A 13,966-nucleotide genomic window follows, 5' to 3' on the forward strand; every position below is an offset into this window, starting at 1 on the left:
TGGATTTAGTTTAACAATAAGGAATAAAACCCAAACTCAACTAAAAAACATCTGTAACAGTTTGTAAAATCTCTACTGCATGAAAATCTGACAACAATATGAAAGCTGGGACAAGGCCCTAGTAGACCAAAACAATGTAACAACATAATCTAAAATAACAGGACTTCTTGAACAAAAAAGGATCACCACTGCACAAATCATTTCTCTCTGGGATAATCTACTAATTAGCCGAACCCTTAGACTGAGCCTCCAACCCTTGGAGGTAGCGGTCAATATAGATGTACTGGTATGCAGAGCAAAAAAAAATAATAATTTATATTCAACTTATATGAGGTGAATTAAAAAACTGTTCATAAACATATCATATAGTAAGAAATCTCATGGGCATTTCTGAAAGACTCTGAAATAAAATCATCTGAACTCTGAGACATTCTTTGGTTTACTTTTGTGCTAGATGGTATACCCTATAACTCTGAAATTTCATGGGCCATATGGAATCTTCCATTGACTCGGCGGGGAAGCCTCCAACCCACGTGTGCCACAAGGGTTGGAGTCTCTGACTTTGCTATGCCACACGACCGTTGCCAGCATAAAAATAATATATCCGGATCGGCAAATCATGGTTTTAGGCTAGGAGTTACTTAAACTCTAGTCGTAGCTCTCTTTATGCACATTTTTAACTCTTTAAGACATTCATTCTCTAAAAACATACTCTAAAAACTCTAACTCTGTTATGGAATACATTTAGATGGTATCTCCATACCGTTGACATGCAAGACATATCTCTGATCCATTATTAGTATATAATAATCTCTATTTTAAAACGTAAATCTGGGACTACCATATCAATAAATCATTTCAAGAAACTCTTTCTTAGAGCTCATGTAAACGTACGCAAGAAACTCTCTTTTTCACCATTTCAAATTCACAAGGTGGTGATGTCAAAGATATCAATCATATGCAATTTTTTATTTTTAAGAAAAGGATGAAATCATAACAAGAAACTCCCTCTCATCATCATAAAAATCATGTTAAATACATGGATATTGAAATGATCCCCTTCAAAACATTAAACAAGCATCTCAAATCATTCCCAACAAGTTCATCAACTCTAAATCATCAAAGAGAGGGGTTTAAATAATAATTTTCTCAATCAAATCTTCAACATCATACATATTCATATAAGTTTAAATCAGCTTAAGGGGGAAAGGCCTAAAGACACAAATAATAGTATCATCAACACACCAAAGATGCAAAGTTTAAATCATATGTTCCAAAACCCCTTTAAAATTCATGTGTGATAACCTTCAAATCATGTTCTAGTGTTGATTAGCCCATATAGTTTTTAATATAAACCCTACTTACCTCTATTTAGGAAATTAAATCATGATTCTTGATGCCCACGTCTTGGGGATTCCAAATCTTCAATCAATTTCTAAAACCCACGGTTGAATCTTGAGTTGTTTGGATTTTCTCGGTTAAAACCCTAAGGAGTGTTCTTGATGGTTTCTGATGAAAATATTAATAATGAGTTCATTTGGAATTAAAATCCCGTATTTAAACTAATAAAGGGGTGAAAAATACCCAATATACCCTTAATGATATGGAATAAAAATATAATTGGGAGCCCGATTTTATGAACCACCGCGATGCACCACGATAGCGGTGGCTCATTGGAAATTGACGAATGGGATTTTTAAGGTCACCGCAAAGCGGAGCCATCGCGTTGTACCACTGGTTAGGACCTGGAACTTCAACGCGATGAGCCAGAATCACGCTATCCTACTGGAATTTGACAATTACTAAATAGGCCCACTCCATGATGTTCTAATCACAAAATGATGGTGTTTTACAATTAGGACTTAAATTAGCCATAACTTCTTGCCTGCGTATCGGATTTGGGTGAATCTTATATCGATAAAAATCTCATTCAACTTTTCACATGATAAAAAGTCAAAATTAGGGAAATTACATATGGTTTAAACTTTACTCATTTTGAAAGCCAAAAATGAGACTAAGTCTCTTTGACACTATTCTAGTCATTTAACTCTAAGAGCATATTACCACGAGCTAACGCATGGACGATTTTGCGGGGTGTTACATGATAAGTGTTATTTTCATTCGTGATGTGTATGCTCAGGTCCCTCAATGACCCCCTGTATGTTGGTATGATGGTGGTTATGGAGGCGTAGTAATGTGTTAGGTAGGGGAGTAGATGTTCTTAAAGGTGAAAATGTCTTTTGTGATTTCTTGAGCTAAGTCTATAGAGGAAGGGGAAGAAGGAGATGAAATATCATTATGTGAGATAGTTAAGAAGGTGCTATGTGGTAAAAATTATAGTGAGAATGATTGAATTAGATGGACTTAGTGGGGAGATCTATAAAGTGGGTGTAGTAATGATAGGCTTGAATATTCTGATTGATGAAAATACAAATCACTATGATAGGCTTGAATATTTTGATTGATGAAAATACAAATCACTACTTTATGTAGTTGGTGCTCCTTGATTAAAAACTCGAGTTTGATAGGTCGTAGTGATAACGTGAAGTAATTTTCTTAATGGGATGTAGAGTACAAGTGACTGTAGCTTGAGTTAGCATCTTGTAACTCTGAGTTAGGCTTCAACGTAAGAGCACTTTGAAGTGTAACTTAAATTTTTGTTGTTATATGCATGGTGGGAAATTGTACGTTGGAAAATATGAACTATGTTATTTATTATTTGTGGTGTGAATGATTAGTGTCTCTAAGTTTAAGTCTATTCGGTGTATCTTTGAGATAGAGAATATTTCTAATCTATTATTATGTCCCGTGGGAATCTCATCTCATGTCATGTACCAATCTTAATCGAGCCGAGGAGTCTATGGAAAAATCATGCCTTACAATGTTTTGATCATGTGTCATAGAACACATGCCGAGGTCACATCGATATCATGTTTGGTTATTTCATGATGGAACCAATGTAAATCATGCCTACTAGCATCAAATAAACCTCTGACTTATATTCTGATTATTATGGTGCGTAGAACTGATGTGCAAGATCATCCATATGCAAAGCCTCACTATCACATGTTTCGTGCTTTCACGTTTCACAAGGGGTTATTATGAAGCTTATTTGATTCCATTACATAGTTTGTTAAGCAAATATGTTCAATGTGACATTTCATTCTTTTTTCTACACTTTTATAACTTCAACAAGTCCCTACACATTATTCAGCGATGAATGTTCCCAAGGGAGAGATAATGTAATGCTCCTCATTTTCGAGCTAGAAATCGAACCTCCATTCTTACATGCGTATGCTCTAATTCCATGGTTTATATTTAAATTCATGTGTCATTATCCTTCTCCTAGTGTATGAAGTGATTATGTGGTGTAAATTGTTCATAAAACTCACTTGGAGCAAGGTTGAGCTAAGATTCATTCATTCATCTAAAGTTTAAAATTTGATTCTACAAGGGTCAACTTTCAACATGTATAACTTTCGATACATACATAATTTTTTAGCTACAGACCCACAAAATTGTAGATAATTGAATTACCTTTTCAACAATAAAAATTTCGCAAAAATCCAATACCTGAGCGAAATGTTATAGCCACTTTCGTGAGAGAGGCAGTAGCTGCGCACGATTAACGTGTGACGTGCGCTCTGTCGCACACACCTAATTTCCAGGTTCTGTTTTCACATTTTGAAGCACAAAAGGATCCTTTCCTTCACCCTAACCTGCCTATAACATAGAATTTCAGCCTCAATAATCATCAATTGAATCTTTTATTCAATTTTCTCTTAAAAATCAAAATCCTAGCTCATACCCAAAGATCAAGAATTCATCCCTAAGAAAAAGAATTCAAAGAAACGAATCAAGATCTGGTATTCATCCTTCAAATCTTATAATCTAAGGTATGTGATCTTTTTTTAATCTACATGGGCGAGTTGAAAACACTTTGAATATGGTTTAAAGTTTGGAAATCAGGAATTTAGAAAGGGGTTTTAAGATTTATGTTTACAATTGTGCATTACTAACTCTTCAATGACATTATAGCTTTGGTCTTGAGGCCTCCCCTGAAAATTGAACTCTTACTTATATAAATATAAATGTGTGTACTTGATGAATCTAAATGTTGAATTGAGAGCATCAATTATTGGCGATCTCTCACTTGCTTAAAGATTTGTTGTTTTAGTACGTCATGATTTATTTGAACGTATATTGTGAAGTATGTTACAAATGCTTTTATGGTTGTTAGACTTGATTATGGTTTTGCAACAAATAAAGGGTTATTTGGTGTTAATGGTTAAATATGTTCATTAAGAAACTTGTATGATTCGTCACAAATTTCATGGCCACCATATGTTTGTTAAAAAGCTGTTAACAATGCCTTTAACGTAATTTGACAAATGCTTTGAAGTATGAATCTGCTTGAATTGTTTAAAATATGGTGGCCCAAAGCTTATGTTTTGATTGAGGAGACTGTAATATGATGTTTTATGGTTCAGAAACATGTCTTGAAAGTCTTGGTATGAAGATACCAAATCCGATAAGGACATGATAAAACTCAGAACAGAATATAAATTTCATTTTCGATTTTAGATTTTGAATTCAGAAAGACGCATGTTTAGAACAGGATAAAAATGGGAAATCAGAGAATTAGGTGGTTACCCAAAGTAGGCATGGGTCATTCAATCCATTGCCTAAAAATATGTTGAGAATTAGGTGGTTACCCAAAGTAGGCATGGGTCACTCAATCCATTGCCTAAAAATATGTTTTACCAATACGGATATATTATTATACACTAGCCTAGTGCCCTGTGGCATATTAGAATCAGAGTCAGGAACTTCAACTCTTACGATAAACTCGGGTTTGGGGCTTGGCCGCTGAGTTAAGGGTGGATCCCATATAGACAGTGGGATACTTTAAAAAATGTAGGGTGTACCACCTAGTTCAGAAGTAATACAGAGAATTAAAATTGCCTTGACAAGACTTTTTAAGATCATTTGAGATTTGCCCATGTATTTTAAATTACTTTATGTATATTGTTTTATGGCTTGCTCTCACCTATGTTTTATATATATTCATTATTTTGGTTTTCTCTGCGTACCAGTACATATGTATTGACCCCCTCTATCTTAGGATCCATGCCACATTCCTGGGTCCATACAGTAGTAGATCTGTCTCAGAAGTTGCACTTGGTAAGCCGTCTCTATTCTGAAAGGCCTGATAATTAGAGTTCATTGTTTCTTTCTTCTTTATAGTTTACTGGGGGCCTTGTCCCAGTTTTGTCTAAGACGTATGATTGTTATTGTAATGTTAGAGATTTTGCAGACGGTTGTTTTATGTTTAGACTATTCAGATTTTGCCTTTTTAAATTGTTCAAGTTTATGAGACTGACCATGTTTCCTTCATATATTATTTTCTGCAAATTTTCTTATACTACATGAATATTATGCATGATTACCATATTTAGAAGAGCGCCTGGACCTTTATGGTTAGGATGCTCGTTACGGCTGGGGCACTGGATCGTGTCGTGACAAATAGGTAGAGAAAGAGGAGGCAATAACTTTCATGGCATGAGATTTATATGGCAATCTCATGTCTTTAGGCAAGGTGGAATTAGCTATCCTAGGTTGTGAACTGGGTATGATCAGTGTTATTCTCTTATCATAGTTCTATTCAATGGAAAATTTCATTACTTCGTAACCTGAGTTTAGGCTGTCATTTGAGTCCTAGATAACAAACATAGACACTTTATACCCTAAGAATAGGAAAGAACTATAACTGAAATTTATATAATAGGAGATTTAAAGGAGGAGATGCATTTAAATATGAGAAGGAAAAAAGAGAATAACTGATAAAAGAATGAGGAAACAGATGGAATGTTAGAACCATTTCTTTCATTATGATGACATAGACGGTGAATACTAATGATGGATAGAGCTGTGAAAATGCGTTGACCCAATTCAACTAAATTAAATCCTAGTGGGCTAAAGAGCTAAACATCTTAGGACGGTCTAGCCTTTTTAACAAAAAGTTCCTTAAAAATAGCAGTCTAACCCAGCCCTATGTGGGCCATGCATTGGGATGAGTTGTCCGTTCAAAAAAGATAAAACTAACCCGAAGCATGATAAACGAAAATATTGTAAGTACAAGACAATCACCAACTTTTGCATTTTGAATTTAATATGTCACCTACTAGTTTTTAGCATGTTTGGACTGAGTTGTCGGATTTTCTGACTTCATTGTGCGTAGTCTTTTGTCATGTAACCTTGTGAAGTGCAATTTGTATAACCAGTCCTTTTTTTGTATCTAGTAATTTGTATGACCAGGTTTTATTTTAATTTATTGGCTAAATTGTTGGTAATAGATAATAGGATATGCTTTCAGTAGGATTTGGTGTGATGGGTCTACTTGTAGTTTGAATATATGAAAAGTTCTATTTTCATTTTCTTTTTCTGATACGATAGAGTTTCGTTCTTTTACACCTTTGTCGTTAAAGGAGAATCTTCTTTTCTATAGTGTAATGACACTGGCTAAGCCTTAAAAGCAAGTAATTATCACTATAAAAATAATAACAAACTCTAATTATAATTTTCAACAAGACACAAATTTCTGTAGTTATTAAATTGAAGGGAAGCCTTGGAGTAATTGTTAAAGTTGCTTCCATGTGACCAGGAGATCACGGGTTTCTAGCCTTGAAAACAGCCTCTAACAAAAATACAAGTTAAGACACTATACAATATACTCTTGTGGTGGGGCCCTTCCTCGGACCTTGCGCATAGTAAGAGCTTTAATGCGCCGAGTTGCCCTTTTATACTTGTTAAATTGAGAATATGAAAATATAAAGATAAAGAGGCCAAAATTATTTAATTGTACATGTGATGCAATGAAGGATACAAGACACTAGAAGAGAGTGTTTGGATGGAGTATCTTTCCCAGAATTAGATTGCGTAAATAAGTGCATTTGGGACACTTTTTAGATGGAAGAGGCAGTAAGGTGAGAGATATATTCAATTTTTTGAGCTAAGGGTATAGTGTAAATAGGATGGAGGGAGTAGTAAATATGCTACTAAGGATATTTACACTATTTATGGATAATCTCGTTCTGTATAGAATATGTTTGTATATGAACCATGACTATGAGACTATCGTAGCTTTTATAATCATCGACTCGGACCCACTGTTGAATCCTACTCAGTAGAATATATGGGGAATTATGGCAGAATGGGTCAATTTTGTCTTTCACAATGAAGGAATAGACACAACTGCCACGAAACGACTTATTAGTAGATTAATAGAGCACTTAGGATGGCATATACATCACATATCCTAGATCAAGTAAGAACTTCGGGGTTCCAACAAGCTACTGCTACATCCATTTCATTAGGACATGATGACCTTTTAATAATAGCTTCTAAGGGATAGCTCGTTGAAGATGCTGAACAACAAAGTTTGCTTTTGGAATAACACATATGGGATTGTACACGAGGAAGAAAAATTATGTCAATCCATTGAAATATGGTATTCTACTAGTGAATATTTGCATTAAGAAAGGAATCCAAATTTTTGGATGACTAACCCTTTTAATTCAACCAGAATAGAAGAGCGTGCCCACCCATAAGTAAATATTTTATAGTAACCTCATTAGACCATACACCTTTCTTGTTGCTTTTATACTTATCATATTTCTATAATTTCAAGACCCTAATGCATCTATGATAGTATCATTTATTTACAACAGAATGGTATAAATAGTCTGACTCCTAGTTGTTTCCGCCGTGGATGCGGAACGCCATCCTAACTATAAGGTCCTCCCTTTCTTGGATGAGGGTCATCTCCTTTTCTTCCAAAGTGAGGATTTGGTTTAAAAACTATTGAATGTGTTGTTCCATCAGCTTCAAAAAATTAGCAAGCACGTATTCTAAAAAGGCATGCGGAGTTTACTGCCATTCACGCTTTTCATTTTCCACATGGAGAATTCTTTGATTCACTTAAAAAAGTCTTTCAGTGGTTGCTGGATCTATCTCTCCCTTTACTTTGCCAAATAGAGAAAGTGACTTCTATTTATAGATGTTGGAAGCCCTTTATCTTTCTTATTATATTATTTGTAACTCTATTTTTCTTAGGTTGTCTTGGTTCCATAACATTGTTTAAACCTAGATTTTCATGAATATGGAACCGGATCCACTAGATTTTAGTGCGCTGAATAATTGTCCTTTTTTCGTACGCATTTGAATACAAAAGGTCACCTTTGTTTTGGCAAGTATCACCACATGGATTGATCCCGGATCACTCCTTAAGGAATAGGACGCAATAATAAAGTGCACATCGGAGAAGAGAGTACCCCCTTTATTATAAGATAAGCCCCCCGCATCCTTTCTTAAGAGATGGCGCAATCGTCACTCGACATACATCTCAAAGCTGACCGATACAATTCCTGTCCCCTCGGTCAATCGTCACTCGATAGCTCAAAGTTGATCGGTACAACCCGCGTACTTTCCTACTCGTCTTTCACAAGCATATTTGTACATGAAATTTGTTGCCCAAACTAGATATTGAGAAAACAAATGATTGTCTAAAGCGATGCACAGTGGAATGATATCTGGAGATATATGTAGATTATGTATTTCTATTGAAAATATGTCTCAAAAATAAATAAAGTAGATAACTATTTGAAGTTTTAAATTATTAGAGTTTTGTGTCGCTTAAACTTAGGAATTAGTCATCTCCTGGTTATTTGAATTTAAATTAGTTGCTTATTTTTATATTTTTTAGTTGAAAATTTAGTTATAAATATATGTCTTTGATTTATTACAAAAAATATCCTTTGACTATATAATATACAATTGCAGTATCTTTTCTGTCAAGTCTTTTTCTGGTATGTCTATAATTTTTAATCAAAAAACCAACAACTGATATCTTGAGCAATTTTCTTGAGGGATGTGTGCGTAAGATGAATTCTGAAAAAAACTTTTTCAAAATAGCTCCTCCTGTCTTTGATGGAGAGAATTACCAACTTTATGTTGTAAAAATGCAGAGTAATCTTGAGGTTTTAGATCTTTGGGAGGCCATGGAGGAGATTATGATGTTCTTCCGCTGCCCAATGATCCCACGGTAGCTCAGATCAAAAGCCAAAAGGAAAAGAAAATCATAAAATCAAAGGCAAGAGAAACTTTATTTGCTAGTGTGTCTCCAATAATTTTCACGAAAATTATGGCTTTTAAATTAGAAAAAGAAATATGGGATTACCTAAATCAAGAATAAACAGGATATTAAAGAATATGAAGCATGAAGGTGTTGAATCTAATAAGGAATTCGAATTCCAAAAGATGAAAGAATATAAGACCGTCAAAGAATACTTAGACCGACTTTTTGGCATTATTAACAAGTCAAGATTGCTTGGCACAAAATTTAAAGATTTAAGAATTGTTGAAAAAATTCTTGTTACGCTACCTGAAAGATATAAGTATCAATAACTACTTTAAAAATCACAAAAGGCCCGTCCAAGATTAGTTTGACAGAATTATTAAATACATTGTAGGCACAAGAACAAAGAAGGCTTATTAGACAGGATGGTATGGTTTAAGAAGCTTACGCATCCAACCACAAGACTCAAAACAAGGGTAATAATTCAAGGAAAAACTACCACCCTTCTAGTGGCAAAATAGGTCATCCTCCACTTAAATGTTGGAAGACACTAGATGCTCAATGCAAGATCTGCAATTAGATTGGTCATGAAGCTGTGATTTGCAAAAGAAAATCCTAAAATATGAAGTAGATGCCCTAGTCACCAAAGAAGAAGAAGATCACTTATTTGTGGAAACATATTTTATAAGCAAGAAATCAGATTTTTGGAAGATTGACAGTTGTTGCACAAATCACATGAAATATGACAAAACACTTTTTAAAGAATTTTTGCCTTTGTAAAATAAGAAAGTCCAAATTGGGAATGGTGACTATATTCTTGTTTAGGTACAAAATTAATTTCAAATGTCCTTGACGTTCCTGATATTGAGAAATGTTTGTTAAAAATTGGCCAGATAATGGAAGAAGGATTTAAATTTTTATTTGGTGACAAATATTATCGAATCTTTGATTCCACTAATCATAAGATTTTACAAGTTGAAATGAGAGATAAAAGTTTCTTATTTAATCCAAAAGAAGATGCAAACAAACCTTGCAAGACTAAAGATTAATTGACAGATTTATTCAAGAGTCAAATTCTGCCGAGACTATAATCAACAATTTCTGATCATAGGAGGAATGTTTGTAAATATGTCCCAGAATTAAAGTAAATAACTATTAGCAGTTTTAAATTATTATAGTTCTGTGTGGCGTAAACTTAGGAATTAGTTATCTATTCGTTATTTGAATTTAAATTTAGGTGTTTATTTTTATATTTTCTAGTTAGAAATTTAGCTATAAATATATGCCTTTGAGTTATTAATAAAATAATTTTCTTTGACAGTACAATTGCAGTATTTTTTTGTCAAGTTTTTCTTTGTTATTTCTTTAATTTCAAAGCTAAAAATCAACAATTTTCATAGGTAGATGTGAGCATTATTCTAGAAGTAGAAAATGAAGGGAAACTTTGGCTATGGGCAGATAAATGGTGTGAGGATGGACATCTTAAAGACGTGCTTCAATTTGATGAGAGATAAGGATGGGACTTTCAATGTTGAAGAAGGATTAACCAAAGTCGTTTGCTTCACACGGAACATGTTTAAGTCATGATATGTGGTTAACACGTTGCTTTTTATGGCAGATTTGATCTATATGCATTTTTAAAGAGATATTGCATATTTGGCTAACACAGAATTGACATGAAACAGAAGAAGCTTTGGAGGACAGTCCCCTTATGCATAGAATGGATTTTATGGATTGAAAGTAATAAAAGATGCTTTGATGAGAAGTAGGAATGCGTAGCTTTTATAAAATTTAAATAAATTGAGAATTTATTGTTTTGGAATAAATTGTAGGGTCTGTTGCGACTGTTGTGTTGGATTTTCTGGACTTTATAATACGCAGTCTTTGGTCAAGTCCTGTTTGTATAATCAGTCCTTTGTTTGTATGTTATAATTTTTATGAGCAGGTTTTAGGATGTACTTCCAGAATGATGTGGTGTGATGGATCTACCTTCAAGTATGAACAGTTATGTTTTCTTTTTCCATTGGAGTGTGTAGGAATACTCTTGATAAATTTACCCGCATTTTATTGTAAAGGAGGATGCTATTACATTCTCTTAATTAATTCATAGACAATTCGATTGGAGTATGCGAAGTTACTTTTGATGAATTCATCGTGCTAAGTGTGAAACACATTATCATTTTATGATTTAAATTAAGCACTCCAAAAGTATCATACATTTAGATTAGAGATACAATATAGCAACACATGAATTTATAACTTACACACTAAAATTATGCGACGTACGTCCCCGCATCCTTAAATATATCAGTGAGATTCCTTTTACAAAAATATGTTATATATCATAAACCCTAGTAAAATATTCACTGCCACGTAGTCTTCGTCACTTCAATTCTGCAATTGAACTTCTTCCCTATATTCACTCACCACTGTCAACATCAGTCCTCTATTGGCGATATTTTCCTTTCTTACTTTTCGGGATTGGATTCATCAGGTGATTTAGGCCATTCTGTTCAAATTCCTCATTTGGTATGACTATAAAACAGTTTCATTTTCTCTCCAATTAATTCTTTTAATGTTGTGACTACAAACAATGATTCCATAACCCCAAATAAATTGTGTTCAATTAAATCAGACTTATCAGGAAGACACAGGGTTTAGGATCCATATCAGAGAAAGAAAGCGAAACTGGTGTTTATTTTAGGGTTGAATCTGGAAGATTTGTCAGAAGAACCGTCCTGTGTGGTTACAAGGGATTGTTGGAAAGAAAGTAACTCGACGACTTGCACGAGTTATCGGTCGATAGGATTGAAGTCCATAATGGGAAAAGGCCATTGGAAGATGACCAGGAGGTTGAAAATGTCCAATGCAGGTTACAAAAACAGCCTGATGGTTCCAACCTAGTGGAAGTGGATCTTTCCTTGGGGAGTTCTTCAGCATCCCCTGATGAGCATTCTGACAGTCAGGACCATGATGAGCAAGATGACAATCAGAATCATGCTGGGGATAATTCCTATAGGAGCATGGTTTTTCCTGCCATCGACCATGACAGCTCCATCAATTCCCACAGTCGTTGTTCTAGGTCACATTATGGAGCCATAGCATCTTTGAACCATAACTTCCGCTCAATAATTAGGAGCAGTGAAATTTATACAGCACGGCAATGAAATGGTGTGGTGGAGCACTGGGTGTATTTCTCCTGCCAACAGCCTGAGTGGGAAGCTTTTGACCCTGCTAGGCTGTGTTGGATGCATCTGCCGAGAATGACTCCCAATGATTGTTTCGTGTTCTCCGATAAGGAATCTTTAGCGGTTGGCACGGAGCTTCTTGTTTTGAGAAAGGATGTGTTTGCCAATGTCATTTATCAGTACAGCTTACTGACAAATACGTGATCAACAGAGATGCAGATGAGCGTGCCACAATGTTTGTTTGGTAAAGAAAGCCTTGGGGAAATCGCCATTTTTTCTGGCGGTTGTGACTCACAAGGTAAAATCCTTAGCTCTGCTTAACTTCACAATTCGGAGACAAGAACGTGGAGGACATTGCGAAGCTTGAATAAGCCACGTAAGATGTGTTCTGATGTATTCATGGGTGGAAAGTTTTACGTGATAGGAGGCATTGGAAGAACCAACTCAAAGCTGTTGATATGAGCAGAGGAGTATGATCTGGCAAGGGGAACGTGGACTGAAATACCGAGCATGTCTCCAGTGCGACTGTCACGACCCGAACCGGGGCCCTGTCCGTGACGAGTATTTTGAACCATCAAGACCCGGAAAACCCCCTATCTATCTGGTAATCATGCACATGACTTAAATGAAAAAAAAATGCGGAAGATACACTATATAACGGAAACATGGTCAATAATCATATGAAAAAATTAATGGGGAATAATGTCCCACAATCTCAATCAACATCTCTATAACGTCTGCGAAATCTCTACTACATGACTGAAACAAATATCTATCTGAAAACTGGGACAAGGCCCCCAGTAGACCCAAAACTAATAAATGATAAATGAAACTGCCAGATGAGGAAATCTATTGATTTTATGGACCCCTAGACTGTGCCTCCGAACCTAAGAAGGAAGGGGGTCAATACAAAAGTACTGGTACGCAGAGATATCAAAATAAATATAATATTTTTACAAAATATAGTTGAGAGCCTTTATAAAGCAGTTTCATATCAAATCATTTAAAAACACATTGACGTAATGTAATTGTTTTCAACAGCAATGCAATGCAACTAAGCTAGGTGGAATACCCTACATATCCCATTTACATCAACTGTCAAACCTCGGTTGCCATCGATATTAGAGTATAAGTGAGGGGAAGAAACACAAGATCACACAGCAGCGTGTCTCGACCCAATGGTAGTGCACAAGATCACAAAGCAGGGCTCCTAACCATAGTTCCAATTTGGCAATGACATAAAGTCAGGTAAGCAAGATCACAAAGCAGGGTACCAAATTCCCATGTCGTCAAACACGGTTTCCAGCGATGAGCCCTTACACTCAAACGCATTCTTCGGGCATCCACCTATCTCATGAAAAACCAATGCATTCAAATTTCATCTGATTCAATCACATATCATATTCTGTAGGGTATCGTCATACCCGACTTGCAAGCCATCAATATCACATCATTCTTTTCATTCAACGAATGTATTCAATATGTTTCAAAACAAAGAGCCCTCTTATTTTCAAGTCAAAATCATATCAATTCCCAAAACATTTCATGTCATGCTTTTCAAGATGTTCTCAAATAATTTACATCATATGAACATTTAAAACAAATTCACATCAAGAGAGGGATTCCATATCATTCAAGTTAA

The 13,966-nt window shown here is 35.0% G+C and overlaps 1 pseudogene; it reads left to right on the top strand.

Moving 5' to 3' along the window:
• Positions 1-8,942: 8,942 nt before the first annotated feature.
• On the top strand, positions 8,943-12,912 carry LOC107846626 (annotated as a pseudogene).
• The last annotated feature ends 1,054 nt before the right edge of the window (positions 12,913-13,966 follow it).

This window comes from Capsicum annuum, chromosome 11, assembly GCF_002878395.1.
Source record: "Capsicum annuum cultivar UCD-10X-F1 chromosome 11, UCD10Xv1.1, whole genome shotgun sequence".
NCBI lineage: Eukaryota > Viridiplantae > Streptophyta > Magnoliopsida > Solanales > Solanaceae > Capsicum > Capsicum annuum.